This window comes from Phacochoerus africanus, chromosome 4, assembly GCF_016906955.1.
Source record: "Phacochoerus africanus isolate WHEZ1 chromosome 4, ROS_Pafr_v1, whole genome shotgun sequence".
Lineage (NCBI taxonomy): Eukaryota > Metazoa > Chordata > Mammalia > Artiodactyla > Suidae > Phacochoerus > Phacochoerus africanus.
In genome coordinates this window covers 56,775,496-56,792,244 of record NC_062547.1, presented here as the reverse complement: position 1 = coordinate 56,792,244, position 16,749 = coordinate 56,775,496, and positions in this window count along the sequence as shown.

Sequence of the window (16,749 nt, the reverse complement as noted above, 5' to 3'; positions counted from 1 at the left end):
CATAGGTTTTTTGTTTGTTTGTTTGTTTGTTTGTTTGTTTTTTTAGTGGTCTCCTTTGCTGTATAGAAGGTTTTAAGTTTGATTAGGTCCCATTTGTTTATTTTTGTTTTATTTCTTTAGGCTCGGGAGACTCCCCTAAGAAAATATTTGCGTGATTGATGTCAGAGAATATTTTGCCTAGGATCCCTTCTAGGAGTTTTATGGTGTCTTGTCTTATGTTTAAGTCTTTAAGCCATACTGAGTTTATTTTTGTGTGTAGTGTGAGGATGTGTTATAATTTCTTTGATTTACTTACGTCTGTCCAGTATTCCCAGCATCACTTGCTGACGAGACTATATTTCCCATTTTATATTCTTGCCTCCTTTGTTGAAGATTAGTTGACTGTAGGAGTCTGGGTTTATTTCTGGGTTCTCTATTCTGTTCCATTGTTCTGTATGTCTGGTTTTGTACCAGCAACACACTGTCTTGATTACTGTAGCTATGTAATACTGTCTGAAGTCTGGGAGAGTTATGCCTCCTGCTTGTTTTTTGTTCCTCAGGACTGCTTTGGCAATTCTGAGTCTTTTATGGTTCCATATAAATTTTTAGATTATTTGCTTGATTTCTGTGAAAAATGTCATGGGTATTTTGATAGGGATTGCATTGAATCTGTAAATTGCTTTGAGTAGTATGGCCATTTTAACAGTATTAATCCTTCCAATCCAGAAGCATGGACTCTGTTTCCATTTTGTTGAATACTCTTTATTTTCCTTGATTAATGTTTTGGTGTGCTGTATGTCTCTAGAAAGTTGTCCATTTCTTCTAGGTTGTCAAGTTTGTTGACATATAATTGTTCATGGTATTCTCATTTTTTTTTATTTCTGCAGTATCCATTGAGATTTCTTCTTTTTTATTTCTTATTTTGTTTATTTGAGTTCTTTTTCTCCTCTTCTTGATGAGTCTGGCAATAGGTTTGTTAATCTTGTTTACCCTTTCAAAGAACCAGCTCTTTGTTTTATTGATTTTTTCTATTATTTTTGGATCTCTCTTTTATTGATTTCCTCTCTGCTCTTTATGATTTCCTTCCTTCTGATAACTGTTGGCTTTTCTTTTTCTTTTTTCTAATTCCTTTAGGTGGTGGGTTAAGTTGTGGATTTGAGATTTTTCTCCTTTTTTGAGGAAGGCCAGTATTCCTATGAAATTCCCTCTAATAAATGTTTTTGTGGCATCACATAGATTTTGAATGGATGAGTGTTCATTATCATTTGTCTCGAGGTATTTTTTAAATTTCTGTTTTGATTTCCTCACTGACCCATTGTTTTCTTCTAGCATATTTTTTAGTCTCCATGTAGTTGGTTTCTTCTCGTTTCCTTTCCTGTGGTTGATTTCTAGTTTCATGCCATTTTTGTCAGAGAATATGCTTGAAATAATTTTTATATTCTTAAATTTGTTGAGGTTAGTCTTATGCACCAATATGTAGTCATCCCTTGAGAATGTTCCATGTGCACTTGAAAAGAATATACATTCTGATTTTTTGGGTAGGTTATATCCTGAAAATGTCAATTAAGTATAAGTTTTCAATTGAGTCATTTAGGATCTCTGTTACCTTATTGATTTTCTGTCTAGAGAATCTGTCCATTGACGTGAGTGTGGTGTTAAAGTCTTCTACTATTATTTTTTCCCAACAGTTTTTCCTTTTATGTCTATTAATATTGTTGTGTGTATCTGGGTGCTCCTTTTTTAGGGACATATATATTGATGATTGTCATATCCTCCTTGAATGGATCCTTTTATCATTAAATAGTGTTGTTCTCTGTCTTTCTTTATGCCCCTCTTTTTAAAGTCTATTTCATTGATATGAGTAATGCAAAATCTGCCTTCCTGTCATTTCCATTTGCATGAAATACCTTGGCCCATCCCCTCACTTTCAATCTATAAGTGTCCTTTGCCCTAAAGTTAGTGTTTATCATCATTTTGCAGTAGTTATTTTGTTTTTTTATATGTATATTTAAGTGATTTCTTTCCAGTTGTGATTTCCTCCATCCTATTTCTGCTTACTTATTTTTTTATTCAGAGGCAAACTTTCAGTATTTCTCTTAGAGTGGGTTTAGTATTGTTCTACTCTTTTAGCTTTTGTTTGTTGGGAAATTATTTATTTCTCCTTCTATTTTAAATGATGTTCTTCCTGGGTAGAGTATATGAGGCTGCAAATTTTCCCTTTGAGAGATCTATGTTTATCTTGCCACTCTCTTCTGGCCTATAGTGTTTCTGTAGAGAAATGAGCTGATAGCCTTATGTGGGTTCCCTTATAATTAATACTTTTTTTCTTGTTGCTATTATAATCCTCTCTTTATCTTTAAAACTTGCCATTTTTATTATGTCTTGGTGTTGCCCTATTTAGTTTCAACTTGTTTGGAGCCCTCTGTGATTCCTTTAGCTTAATATTTATTTATTTCAGATTTGCAAGATTTTCAAACATAATTTCTTCAAATATATTTTCAATCCCCTTTTCTTATTCTTCTTGTTCTGGAATCCCTATTATGCATAGGTTGGCCTGTTTTATATGATACCATAATCTCTTATATTGCTTTCATGCTTTTTATATTGTTTTCTATCTCCTGTCCTGATTCAATGATTTCCATTATTCTATCTTACAAGTCACTAATTTGTTCCTCTGTATTATTCATTCTGCTCTTTAATGCCTTTGAATCAGCTTGCATCTCTGCAAATGAATTTTCTAATTTTTCTTGGCTCCTCATATTTTCTATTTCCTTTCTAAAGAAATGGCATTACTGTTAATATCTGCTCTTAATTGCTTCATATTGGCTCTTAATTCCTTCAGAATTTTCAGTATTTCCTTTTTGAACTCTGTGTCTATTAGAATGCAGAGGTCTGTTTCATTGTTTGCTGCTTCAGGTGAATTCTCCTGTTCTTTTAACTTGGAATGATTCCTGAGCTTCTTCATTTTGATATATATAGATTTATATCTATATATATATAGATATATATTGATAGATATATATAGATATATATATATAGATAGTAGTCTTGGAAGGCTATTTATATGCACAAGCGCCACTGGGTATTTTAGAGCTTCCTTTTTTATTTTTAGGGTAATGTTCATGCTTCCAGGGAGATGGAGGCATTGGGAAGGGCTAGTTGCCATTGCCCAGTTGCTGGGCCCTTGACAGTGGCAAGGACCTGTGTGAAGTTGGTGCAGGATACTCCTAGTTTCCTGGCCCTGTGAAAGGACAGTGATCAGGCATGTGTAGGCAGTGGCAGCAGCAGAATGGGTGTATTCCCAGGGAGTGATATCAAAAATAGGTGGTGCTCTGTTGAAGTGCCTCTGAGAGTCTACACTTTTGCATGGAAAGATGTTCCTATGGCAGTCTTCTCCTCCTCCTCTCACCCTCCCCAGCAGTGATTCCTTGCTTCTTCTGCAGGCTCAGACTTCCTCCTGTGTTCCCTTGGCTGTGGCATTCTGCTCTCTAGTCCTTGGAGCACCACTACCTAACCCCTCAGGCTGTCTCTACACAGCCAAGTCTTCTCCCTGGAGTCTGAGTCTCCATGGCCAGCCTCCACCTGAGCATCTCAGGCTGTGTTGTCTGTTGGGAGGGGTGGTACAGATGGTCTGTGCAGCTCTCACTCTGCTTTGACCTCCTCTTTCCAGCTGCTGCACTTTTCTCCATGACTTTGAGGTCCCTCCCTCTTGGTTGATTTCCCTGTCAGGTGACTTCCCAGGGTGTGGGTCCCTTCCCTTTCACAACTCAGGAGTGCTATTCCTATTCTGATTCCTTTTCTCTATCTCTGATTTTTTTTCTGTTGTTCTAACCCGTTATATGGAGGGTTTCTTGCACTTTTGAGATGTTTAATTTCATCTTCCAGCATCCATTAGTTGTTCTGTGTGAATCAACTACATGTAGTATTTTATTTTAATGTGTTTGTGGGAGAAGTTGAGCACCATGTCTTACTCCTCTGCCATTTTGATCCTACCCACATCTTTTTTTTGTCTTTTTTGTTGTTGTTGTTGTTGTTGTTGTTATTGTTGTTGTTGTCGTTGTTGCTATTTCTTGGGCTGCTCCTGTGGCATATGGAGGTTCCCAGGCTAGAGGTTGAATTGGAGCTGTAGCCACCGGCCTACGCCAGAGCCACAGCAACAAGGGATCTGAGCCGCATCTGCAACACAGCTCACGGCAACACTGGATCGTTAACCCACTGAGCAAGGGCAGGGACCGAACCCACAACCTCATGGTTCCTAGTCGGATTCGTCAACCACTGCGCCATGACGGGAACTCCCCCACATCTTTTTAAATTGTATTTTTGTCCATATATATGCCCAGGTGTGGAATTGTTGGATCATATGGTAGTTGTATATTCAATTTTCTAAGGAATTTTATACTGTTTTCCTCAGTGGCTGTACAAATTTACATTCCTCCCATGACTGAATGTAACATTTTAGTCTGCATATAGTGTTTTTGTTTTTTGTTTTTTTTTTCCAGAGGGGGGTGTTCCTTATATCATGTTAAATGCTATTTTAATTGTTTAAATGAATATTATTTTTCCATTATAGCTGGTTTACAGTGTTCTGTCAATTGTCTACTCTACAGCAAAGTGACCCAGTCACGCATACATATATACATTCTTTTTCTCACATTATCCTCCGTCATGCTCCATCATAAGTGACTAGATATAGATCCTAGTGTTATACAGCAGGATCTCATTGCTTATCCATTCCAAATGTAATAGTTTGCCTCTATTAACCCCAGATTCCAAGTCCATCCCACTCCCTCTCCCTCCCCCTTGGCAACCATAAGTCTGTTCTCCAAGTCTATGGGTTTCTTTTCTGTGGAAAGGTTCATTTGTACCATATATTAGATTTAGATATGTGATATCATATGGTATTTGCCTTTCTCTTTCTAATTGACTTCACTTAGTATGAGACTTTTTAGTTCCATCCATGTTGCTGCAAATGGCATTCTTTTGTTGTTTTTTTATGGCTGAGTAGTATTCTATTGTGTATATATACCACATCCTATTAATCCATTCATCCGTCAATGGACATTTAGGTTGGCTCCATGTCTTGGCTATTGTGACTAGTGCTGCAATGAACATGTGGGTTCATGTGTCTTTTTCAAGGAACGTTTTCTCTGGATATATGCCCAAGAGTGGGATTTGTGGGTCATATGGTAGTTCCATATTTAGTTTTCTGTGGTACCTCCATACTGTTATCATAGAGGTTGTACCAATTTGCATTCCCACCCACAGTGTAGGAGGGGTCCCTTTTCTCCACACCCTCTCCAGAATTTGTTATTTGTGGACTTATTATTGATGGCCATTCTGAAAGGTGTGATGTGGTACCTCGTAGTAGTTTTGATTTACATTTCTCTAGGAGGTTTTTTTATCCTTTCTTTTCTTGTGTTTGATTTCTAATTTCATGCCATTGTGGTCAAAGAAGAAGTTTGAAATAATTTCTATACTCTTAAATTTGTTGATGATAGTTTTGTGCCCCCATTTGTTGTCAGTCCTAGAAAATGTTACATATACACTTAAAAGAATGTATATTCTGGTTTTTTTTTTGATGTAATGTCCAGAAAATATCAACTAAGTCTAAATATTCTTTTATGCCATTTAGGAACCCTGTTGCTTATTTTTTTTTTTTTTTGTCTAGAAGATATGTCCATTGATTTGAGTAGGGTGTTAAATTCTCCTATTATTTCATTCTTATCAATTTCTCATTTTATGCCATTAGTATATATATATATATATATATATATATATATATATATATTTTTTTTTTTTTTTTAATTTGGGTGATCCTATATCAGGGGGACATATGCTGAAGAGTGTAATATCCTCTTCTTGAACTGGTATTTTTTATCATTTATTTTTCATTATGGCCTTTGTTTTAAAGTCTATTTTGTCTGATATTAATATTGAGTCTCCCTCCCTCTTGTCATTTCGTTTCACAAGAAATGTCTTTTTCCACCCCCCTATTTTTAATTCATATATGTTCCTTGCCCTAAGTTTAGTTTCTTGTAGGCAGCATATTGTAGGCTCTTTTTTTTTTTAATTCAGTTTGCCACTCCATGTCTTTTGATTGGAGCATTCAGCCAACTGACTTTTAAGGTACTTATTCATAAATATTCATGTATCCCCAATTTAAACCTTGTTTTCCAATTGATTCTATGTTTTTCTGATTGAAAAATGTAATTTTTGAATGGGAAGTGAGATAAGAGTCTTGAAAGAGATAGGGCCTAAACCTATTGCAGTATGATTTACATGTTCTAAAGTAATACTGAAAAAAACCTAATGCTTACAAACCCCAGTCTGCAATAAAGATTGTGGAGGACAGCCTTTCTTATTTCCTGTTTATTATAATTATTTTCATGAATGAGGAATGGTTACATGGTACCCATTATAATCCTTTTTTTTTTTTTTTTGTCTTTTCAGGGCCATGCCCATGGCATATGGAGTTTCCCAGGCTAGGGGTCTAATCAGAGCTGTAGCTGTGGGCCTACACCACAGCCACAGCAATACAGATACAAACCACATCTGTGACCTACACCACAGCTCATGACAATGCCAGATCCTTAACCCACTGAGCGAGGCCAAGGATCAAACCCACAACCGCATGGTTCCTGGTTAGATTCCTTTCTGCTGTACCACAATGGGAACTCTGGTACCCATTATAATCTTGATGCCACTTCCCTCATTCTCTTAAGCCTACATGAATCCAAAATTTAAAATCAAAGCCTAGAAATCACTTGCTAGATTTTATATGAAAATACTAAGTGAAAAATATAGTGAAGGTTAAAAAATGGCTATTATTATCTATGTATAATAACATTTATGTGTATTAACACATATTACTAAATAATTTATAGAATATATAATGCATATATATATACAATTAGAAGAATAAATTTTAGACATAATCCAGGTGATTACTCACTTATTTTGATATGATTATACATTATTATTTTTAAGTACAAGCTACATAAAATTGAAGTGTGCTATGCTTTTAATTTTTGCATTTTAATTCCTTTTTCTACTTGTACACCTGAACTGCTTTTGTGTTTTATTTCATAGTTAGCTTATAACATTCCATGTTTATTTGTATCTGTTATACTTTAAAAATATAAGTTCAAATAATTATTTTCTTTAATCTAAGCTTACATATCTTATAAGTAGATAAGCTGGAATTATATCTAGCTTTAAACCTAAACACTCTCCAATGTACTTGTGTAATGAAACTGAATAAACATATTCTCACTGCAAAACCAAATCTGAAGTACATATTCTTATAATTAGTTTCTGTCTTGAAGATGTCTACATAATTACCTATTTATCTAATAATTCTGATTCACTGTTGTAAAATATCACTTAATAATATGAATTAGAAGAACAAAAAATACACACAAATATTCTCATATTCTAGTTCTCTTTATGTCATAAAAAAGTTCTCTAAATGTACATCTTCTAAAATTCAAAATACATATTACATGGATATTAATTACTGTCAGTAAAATTCCTAAGTCAGTGAATTAATATAACATATTATGTATTCCTTGTTGTCTTTAGTAGAACATATTGTGGAAATGTGAAGGAATGCAGAATCTCATCTAGGATTCTATGTAAAGATATTGTGAAGAACTAACCCAACAACTCTTGGGTGATGTGATTCTGATTCTGTGAAAGTCATTTTACAATGTTATTAATTTGAGAAAATTGATGTTAATGCAATATAAACTGTGTTATAAACATTTAGATTGATATATAATAATCATTTTATATTTTTGTGATTCAGTGTTATCTTTTTAATAATAAAACTATTTTTTTAAAAATATATCAATCTCTAAAAGGAGACTGCTTCTGGAATTTTCTTTCCAAATCTAAAAATAAACATAGGGACAAAACTACCTTTCCACAGACAAGGAAATCATGGACTTGGAGAATAGACTTGTGGTTGCCAAAGGGGAAGGGAAGGGAGTGGGAGGGACTGGGAGCTTGAAATAAATAGATGCAGGATGTTGCCTTCGGGATAGATTAGCAATGGGATCCTGCTGTGTAGCACTGGGAACTCTGTCTAGTCACTTATGATGGAACACATAATGTGAGGAAAAAAGTATGTATACATGTATGTATAACTGGGTCACCATGATGTACAGTAGAAAAAAATATATATATGTATATATAAATGATTTAAAAAATACAAAAAAAGAGAAAGATCTGCAATGAAATTAATGAATATTAACTTTAAGAGATGTGATATATGATTCATTTTGAAACCTAGGCAGATCTGTGTGGTTTTATTTATCATACATAATAGGTATAACTACAATCTGAATCACAGAGCAAATAATATAGTTGTTCTATTGCAAATGAAATATTCTAGGCTTCTAGGTAGAGAGAATTTTGTGTTGGGAGCAAAACATGAACTGGATTTCTTCTAGAAGTTTTAGAAGGCAGATTTTAAAAATAATGTCTGTGGTGGTTGTGAGCCCAAGTGAAAAAGTTAGTAAATTGTAAACACGGAAATAATTGCATTTTAAGCCATTTCACATACATTTTTGGCCTTCTACTACCTATATAGAATTTCTAGTTTGATGATTTCAATGGTTTTATTCCTTTTTTTTTTTTTTTTGCTGCACCCATGGCAAGAAGAAATTTCTAGGTCAGGGATCAAACCTGCAGTATAGCAGAGGCCTAAGCTGTTGTAGTGACAACACTGGATCCTTAACCTGATACACTGTAAGAGAACACTTCTTTCTTCTTTTTCAGCTCTTTTTTTCTGTTGGTTGATAAAAATGAACCAACCTTATTTCATATTTATTACCTAAAAATATATAACATTCAAGGGATAAAATAGGCTAGCTAGGGTATGCATATAGATAGATAGATAGATGATTGATCAATCTTAGAATCCATTTTTAAGTCAAGTCACTTCAACTCTCTGAATCTCAATTTTATTATCTATGAAGTATCAACTGTGGAGTCAAGAGATAGTGGTCAAGGTTAAATACAAATCCTAGAACATATCCTGACACATTACAGGTGCTAATCTTAAGAAATGGTCAATAGGAGTTCCTATCGTGGCATGTCAGAAATGAATCCAACTAGTATCTATGAGGATGTGGGTTTTATCCCTGACTTTGACCAGTGGGTTAAGGATCTGGCATTGCAGTGAGCTGTGGTGTAGATCTTAGAAATGGCTCAGATCCTGCACTGGTGTGGCTATGGTATAGGCTAGTAGGTGTAGCTCTGATTTGACCCCTAGTCTGGGAAATTCCATATGCCATGGGTAAGGACCTAAAAAAGAAAGAAAAAGAAATAGTCGATAAAAGTTTAAACATTTATCTTCTCTTCCATGTAGGAAATTAGCCAGATTCAGGACTTTTTTTTTTTTCCTTCCCATTAAATTGTCTTCACATTATTTTAGCTCTTTTCTCATATGTAAAATGTCATTAGTGCTGATAACTCGATGGAATTTTTTAGGGAATTAAAATAAATCAGATATATTGAAAATATTTGTACATGAAAATGGGCTAGTTATTGCTTTTTCAGTGGATTTTTAATTTACAAAATAAAAGGCAAAGGAATGTTTTTTTTAGTTTTGTTTTCACCTAAGAAATTCTGTCCTCTTCACATCAGATCTTAAAGTATTCAAAGCTAATATTCAGCAGTTAAAATGCAATCTTGTCAGTTACAAGAGCTTTTAAGTTACCTCACATGACAGAATACTAGAACAGTACAACATGAATTACTAAAAAATGCTCCATTGGCAGGTATGGTATATGAAATCAAATGCCAGGGCTGATCTGCCATTCATTGCTTCATTTCTTTACTTTTTTTAAAACTCTTATTTTCTTTTTTTCTTTCTTTTTTTTTAAGGCAGCACCCATGGCATATGGAAGTTGCCAGACTAGGGGTCAAATCTGAGCTGCAGCTGCAGGCCTATGCCACAGCCATAGCAATGCCAGATTCAAGCCATGTCTATGACCTACATCAGAGCTAAAGGCAATGCTGGATCCTTAACCCACTAACAAGGGTCAGGGATTGAACTCACATCTTCGTGGACACTAGTTGGGTTCAATACCACTGAACCACAATGGGAACTCTTTTTTTTTTTCAATTTTAAAATGAGAAAATATTAACTATTACTAAAAATGTTAAAAACAACTGTGTAGGACAAAGTGCCATAAAACAATGTTTATCATGTAAGCACTAGAGAAGTCCCAGGGTGGGGAGGAACCATGCTGTTTAGGAGAGCTTGAACAGATTTATCAAACTACAATGAGTATTGTGTCTACCTTAACTACAGCATTGAAAATCTCATTGAGGAGGAATAAGAGAACGATTTGTGTAAATTGTACCTGACATAAGGATTCATGCTGATTTGACAACAGATGAGCCAAATGTTATCTGACCTCAAGGTAATATTGCCTGATTTGACATTTCTGTGCAAAGAAGCCTCAAGACAGAAAAATAGCTTCTCAATATGAAGTAATAGTTGTTTGCAGATTTAGAGACAAGTCTTAGGACTTAAATAGGAAAATGAAATAGTTAAGAGTAATAAGCATTTATTCAAAGTAAAATTGTATAATATAAGCATTTACACTGATTTCCACTTAATATACTTTAAATACTTTATCTGATTTTAAGTTATTTGAGTTTGTGTAGGGCAGTATAACCACTTTTCCTAATAAAGTCAAGATATAATTAAAGATTTTCTAGAAAAGTCTTTGGCTAAAAAGGTTTGTACTTACAAATTTTAATCTCTAGATAAAAAAAAAAATCTTTTCCCAAAAAAAATAACTGCAGCTTTGCATTTAAGACCTGTAAAATTTTAAATAATACACAGCCTGACTAAAATAATAACTTGAAGTTAGCTTATTGTTTTAAACTTGAATTACTTATTCAGGTATCTGTTTTCAGGAACAATTATATTAATGCCACATGGAAAATTATATTCAAATATCAACTGATTGCATTTATTGGAGTTCAAGGATTCATATCTTTATTTTTATTCTCATTGTTCTCATTTTCCTAATGGATCTATTTGGAAACCTCTCCAAGATCATTCTCATCCTCTTGGACACCCAGCTCCACACACACATGTATTTCCTTCAGCTCTCTTTCATTGACCTGACCTATATCTCCACCATTATCTCCAAAATGACCAACAATTTTCTGTTTAAAAGCAAGTAAATCTCCTTCATATTTTTTTTGGATTTAGAGATTCTTCTTCTTGACTCTAGCAGGTACAGGAGGATTTATTTTGGGTGCAATGGCTGATGGTTGTTAAGTGGCCATTTGCTTTTCTCTTTGCTATTCCATCAGAATCAGCAAAAGAGTGTATGTGTGTATTGATGATAATGTGATCTTGGTTGCTAAGCTAAATCACTCCTCTGCCCACACCTTATTGCCAATCCAGGGCCATCAAACATTTCTTCTGTGGTATCACAGTCATGTTGACTCTGGCCTGCATAGACACCTAGGTCTATGAGAACACTTGTTTTTGAGCACTAAGCTCTTCTTTTTGTTGCTTTTCATTTGTATTAAATTTTCCTATGGCTGTGTTCTTGTTGTCCATCTTATGCAATCAGCAAAGGGAAGAAGAAGGTGTGTTCAACCTGCAGAACCCACCTCACCGTGGTAACTATCTACTCTGGACTACTTGTTTACTCTTACCTATGCTCCAAATTTCTACATACTCCAAAGGAGGACAACTCTCTGGTTGTGTTCTACACTATTTTGACCACAAAGTTCAATCCTTTTATCTATAGCCTGAGAAATAAGGAGGTGATTAGGGGCTCTGAGAAGAGTAATTCAGAGAATCTTCTGTGTAAAAATGTGGAAAAGTTTTTGCAGTAGTATCAGATTTGGTATAAATCCATTCAGCAGCATACTATAATTTAAAATATTACTTATCTTTAAATAAAATAACTCAAATTAGTCTATATGAAAAAATACTCATGCCTGGACAAAATTTTCATATATAAATATGTCTTCCAGCCTCATTCTTTTTCCTTCATGGAGTTTTTTTTTCCCCATTAATTTCAAAAGCTTTTAATTTTTTTTTCATATGCTGTCAATGAAAATAGTTCTTTGTCATGTAATAATACAAATGGAAACTAACTGAAGGTGTCATTAAGCATATTAGTTTTACTATTTTCCATTTAGTTTACAATATATCTAAAACATGTTTTCAATGACTAGATTGAAATGTGTCAAAAGACTTCTTGTTCTCCTCATAGTAGGCCTAAAATTACCATTAACAGTTATTCTATTCTTCATATGGGGGAAATACATATCAGAGTTTGAGCTGAGACTTCATCAGGGCTTCTGAAGTCCTTACACCATGTTGAATGGAAATGATAATTTGATGTTCCCCTTATGGTGGTGCATCCTAGGGAAGTGACTGTATATCAGTTATAACTAAGGATCAATAATAAGGATTTGGAGATACCAAAAGAGAACAAGCATTTTTTTTTACTCAATATGATTTATTCTCTATAATACTTTGTTGAGGAGTTCAATGATTTGCACTCAGAATTTATATAGCCAAGGGACAACCCAGTGGAATACAAAGAGTTGGTCTGAAGTTTTGTATTGAAAGCCATACAAAGTCTTTTGCTTTGGGGAAATAAGAATCATAAAATGAATGGGTCAGAGTTTTGTCTAATTAGTAGATATTGTAAATATCAAGGGCTTTCTTGCAACCATCCCCTACTTTCCACACATATTCAGTTTATATCCTAAGTATTCACTGTAATTCTTGTATTAGATTATATCTCTCTGACGATATTTTATTCTCCATTCACTACATCCCATAATTCTACTGAAAGAGTTTGGAGAAAGTTAGCTTGTATGAACCAATTTTAGCTATTCATATCATGGCTTAGTCACTTTCCAAAACAGGTGCCACCACTACGTCCCAGAAAAATCTATCAGGTCAAGTAAACCTCCTGTTTGAAGCATTAACACTGTCCCCCAGTGATCCCTGCAGAAATGTGCATTTCTTTTAAGAATGTGTCTTCAAATACAAGGTACTTTGATTTTAAAATTTGTTAAAAATTATTTTCTTTTTTTACATTTATTAATATAGTTGATTTTAAATGTGTCAATTTCTGCCATACAGCAGTGATCCAGTCATACATGTGTGTGTGACTTCTATGTATATATGGTTCCTAGTCGGATTCGTTAACCACTGTGCCATGACAGGAACTCCTAAATTTTGTTTGGAAGCACAAAAGACCCAGAATAGCCAAAAACATCCTGAAAAAGAAAAATGGAGCTGGAGGAATCAGGCTCCTAGACTTGAGACTATACTACAAAGCAACAGTCACCAAAACCATATGGTACTGGCACAAAGACAGAAAAATAGATCAGTGGAACAGGATAGAAAGCCCAGACTTAAACCCTTACACCTACAGTCAACCATTCTATGACAAAGGAGGCAAGAATATACAATGGAGAACAGAAAGCCTGTTCAATAATTGTTGCTGTGAAAAATGGACTGTCACATTTAAAAGAATGCAGTTAGAACACTTACTAACAACATACACAGAAATAAACTCAAAATGGATTAAAGACCTAAACATAATACTAGATAATCTAAAACCCTTAGAGGAAAACATAGGCCAAACACTCTCTGACATAAATGACAGCAACATCTTCTCAGATCCACCTCTTAGAGTTTCGACAGTAAAAACAAATGGGACTTAATTAAACTTAAAAGTTTCTGCACAGCAAAGGAAAACCCCAATAAAATGAAAAGACAACACATGGAATGGGAGAAAATCTTTGCAAATGAATCAACTGACAAAGGATTAATCCGCCAAATTTATAAACACTTCCTACATCTCAATACCAAAAAACCAAACAACCCCATCAAAAAATGGGCAGAAGCTCTAAACAGACAGTTCTCCAAAGAAGACATACAGATGAGGGAGAAACACATGAAAAGATGTTCAACATCACTCATTATTAGAGAAATGCAAATTGAAACCACCATTAGGTACCTCCTTACACCAGCAAGAATGGCCATCATCAAAAAGTCTACAAACAATGCTGGAGAGGGTGTGGAGAAAAAGGAACCCTATTACCCTGTCAGTGGGAATGTAAGTTGGCGCCACCACTGTGGAAAATAGTATGGAGATTCCTCAGAAAACTGAAAATAGAACTACCATTTGATCCAGCAATCCCATTCCTGGGCATCTATCCAGAGACAACCATGATTCAAAAAGACACATGTACTCCAATGTTCATTGCAGAATTATTTGCAATAGCCAAGACATGGAAACAGCATAAATGTCCATTGACAGAAGGGTGGATAAAGAAGAAGTGGTAAATATACACAGTGGAATATTTATTACTCAGCCATTAAAAGCGACAAAATACTGGCATTTTTAGCAGCATGGATGGACCTAGAAATTATCATGCTAAGTGAAGTGAGTCAGACAGTGAGACACAACATTAAATGCTATCACTTCCATGTGGAATCTAAAAAAAGGACATGATGAACTTCCTTGCAGAACAGATGCTGACTCACAGACTTTGAAAAACATATGGTTTCCAAATGAGATAGACTGGGCGAGTGCAGGAATGCAGTAAGGGTTTGGGACGGAAATGCTGTAAAATTCCATTGTGATGATTGTTGTACATCTATAAATGTAATAAAATTCATTTAGTAATTTTTAAAAATTACTAAATTTTAAAAAAGGTCTTATTTTTTTTAAATGGGGCATCTTTGATTTACGTAATTATATAAATCAATTAGAAAAATACAGCTATAAAATCAAACAACCAGAATGGGAGGCATGATGTAATTGGTAAATATAAGGCTCAAAACAGGGAAATAATAAAATGGCTTCATTGCAAGAAACAAACTGAAGTTTATTATGGATAGTAATTCAATTAAGACAAACCTCAGGAGCCATTTAGTTGCCTCCTCCTTCACCTCTTCATCAACTCCTTTATATACTCTCTGTTGTGATCTCCTCTGCCCTTGTTCTTGGGTGGCTCTGTGGTGAGAGTGTTGAACCCTAACCAATAGAGGTAGGCCCCTGGAACCTGTCCCTTAAGAGAAAGAATTCTGCAGAGAGGCTGAGGGTAGCTAGGCAAATAAGTGTTTATATAATAGAGAAGAGAGAGAAGATAGGTGTGGAGAAAGCAGAGGCAGGCTAGGAGCTGGGTAGAGAGGGAGAGAGAGATAGAGACAACACGGACAGAAAGAAGGAACAAGAGAGGAAGAGAGTGACACATGCTTTGGAGGTTGTTTTAATCACTTTTATGGGGGCAGTCCTTCGGGCTTCCTCTGGCCAATCATCTTGCTTCATCTGTCTTTGGCCTGACTCAGGGCCCTTCTCTGTGTGTGCACAAGCATCTTTTAACCAGGATGGATTCTAGCACAAACATTTCTAGGAAGTTGACAGGATGTACCATGGCCTGGGCCACTCCTTTCTCTGACCCTTGAGGAAATTTCTGAGTGTGTGTAGTTCTGGAGGTCTCCTTAACATCAAGAAAGAGAAACAGATGGTCTCTATCTTTTATCCAAGCAGGACACAGGTTTTATCTTGAAGTTATCTGTACATAAGGAATAGATTACAGTTCCTCAGCCTGGGACCCATCTATCACCTGCTTCACCCTGACCTTTCTCTTTTCCCTCGTCCAACACCAGGAGAAAAAAAAATCAATTCCAAGGTAAAAAATAAAAGCAACTCTAAGGTAATAGAAGCTCTCTTTAATGTGAAGCCCACAGGCAGAAGGGAAACTGCTCTTACCTCTACACCTTGTACTGGGATGAAAACTAGAAATTTAAGTAAGAATTTTCCAAATCATTTATAAGATCCTTTGGGTTTTGCTAAAGAATATCCTCTTGTAGTAAGAACTCATGAGCCCAGATTTCCAGACTAGTAGAATCTTACACACTTACTAGTGTCTGAAAGTACAACATAAGAATAGCTCCAATAGATAAATTGTGAGAAACCTGTGGAGGATTTTCAAAAATATGAAGCTACGGATCACCAGAAATGAGAAATTGTATCAAAATATTCTCATGTCAAAGTAATCTTATATCAAAATATTCTAAAAATCTTCCCACAGAAAATAGATTGGACAAATTTCCATCAATGCAAACAGAGAGAGATTATATTTTTATTTTGAAAAATTTGAAAAGACATTCAAAAAGTACTCTGACTTGTGTCTAGAACATTTCCTGAACCATCATAATGATCCAATACTAAACACAACTTGTTCGAGAAGGGTTAGAAAAATAATTGGCACAACTAGTTAAAGATGTGAATTTTATTGGGCTACTAGGCATACTAATGCTCTTGTCAATATTATTGACAAACTTTCTAAAACCTTACAGAAACAAGAGAAAGAAAGTACTGCCAAGATTATTGTAGCTGTAGCATTTTGGCAAACCTCCAAAACTAACCTGGCCAAATTCCAGTCAGACTTGAAACGACCATATCAGCTTTTATTTCAAGGGACCTGGACACTTTAGGGGAAAGTAATTTTAGACTTAAAAGTTGTAGGTCCAGGTCAGAACATAATTACTGAGAAAGTGATGGTTATGAAAATAAAAATTCAGACAAATCAAGAAAACAGTAACAATTTACTACTAACATTTCCTGAGGAATTATGATTGTCTTCCTCCTCAGATATTGGAACAATTAAAATATCTATTCCCAGTAAAGAAATTGTTGATAATTTCAAGCTTCTACCCAATAATAAATAAGATCAATTCAGACCAGAAGCATT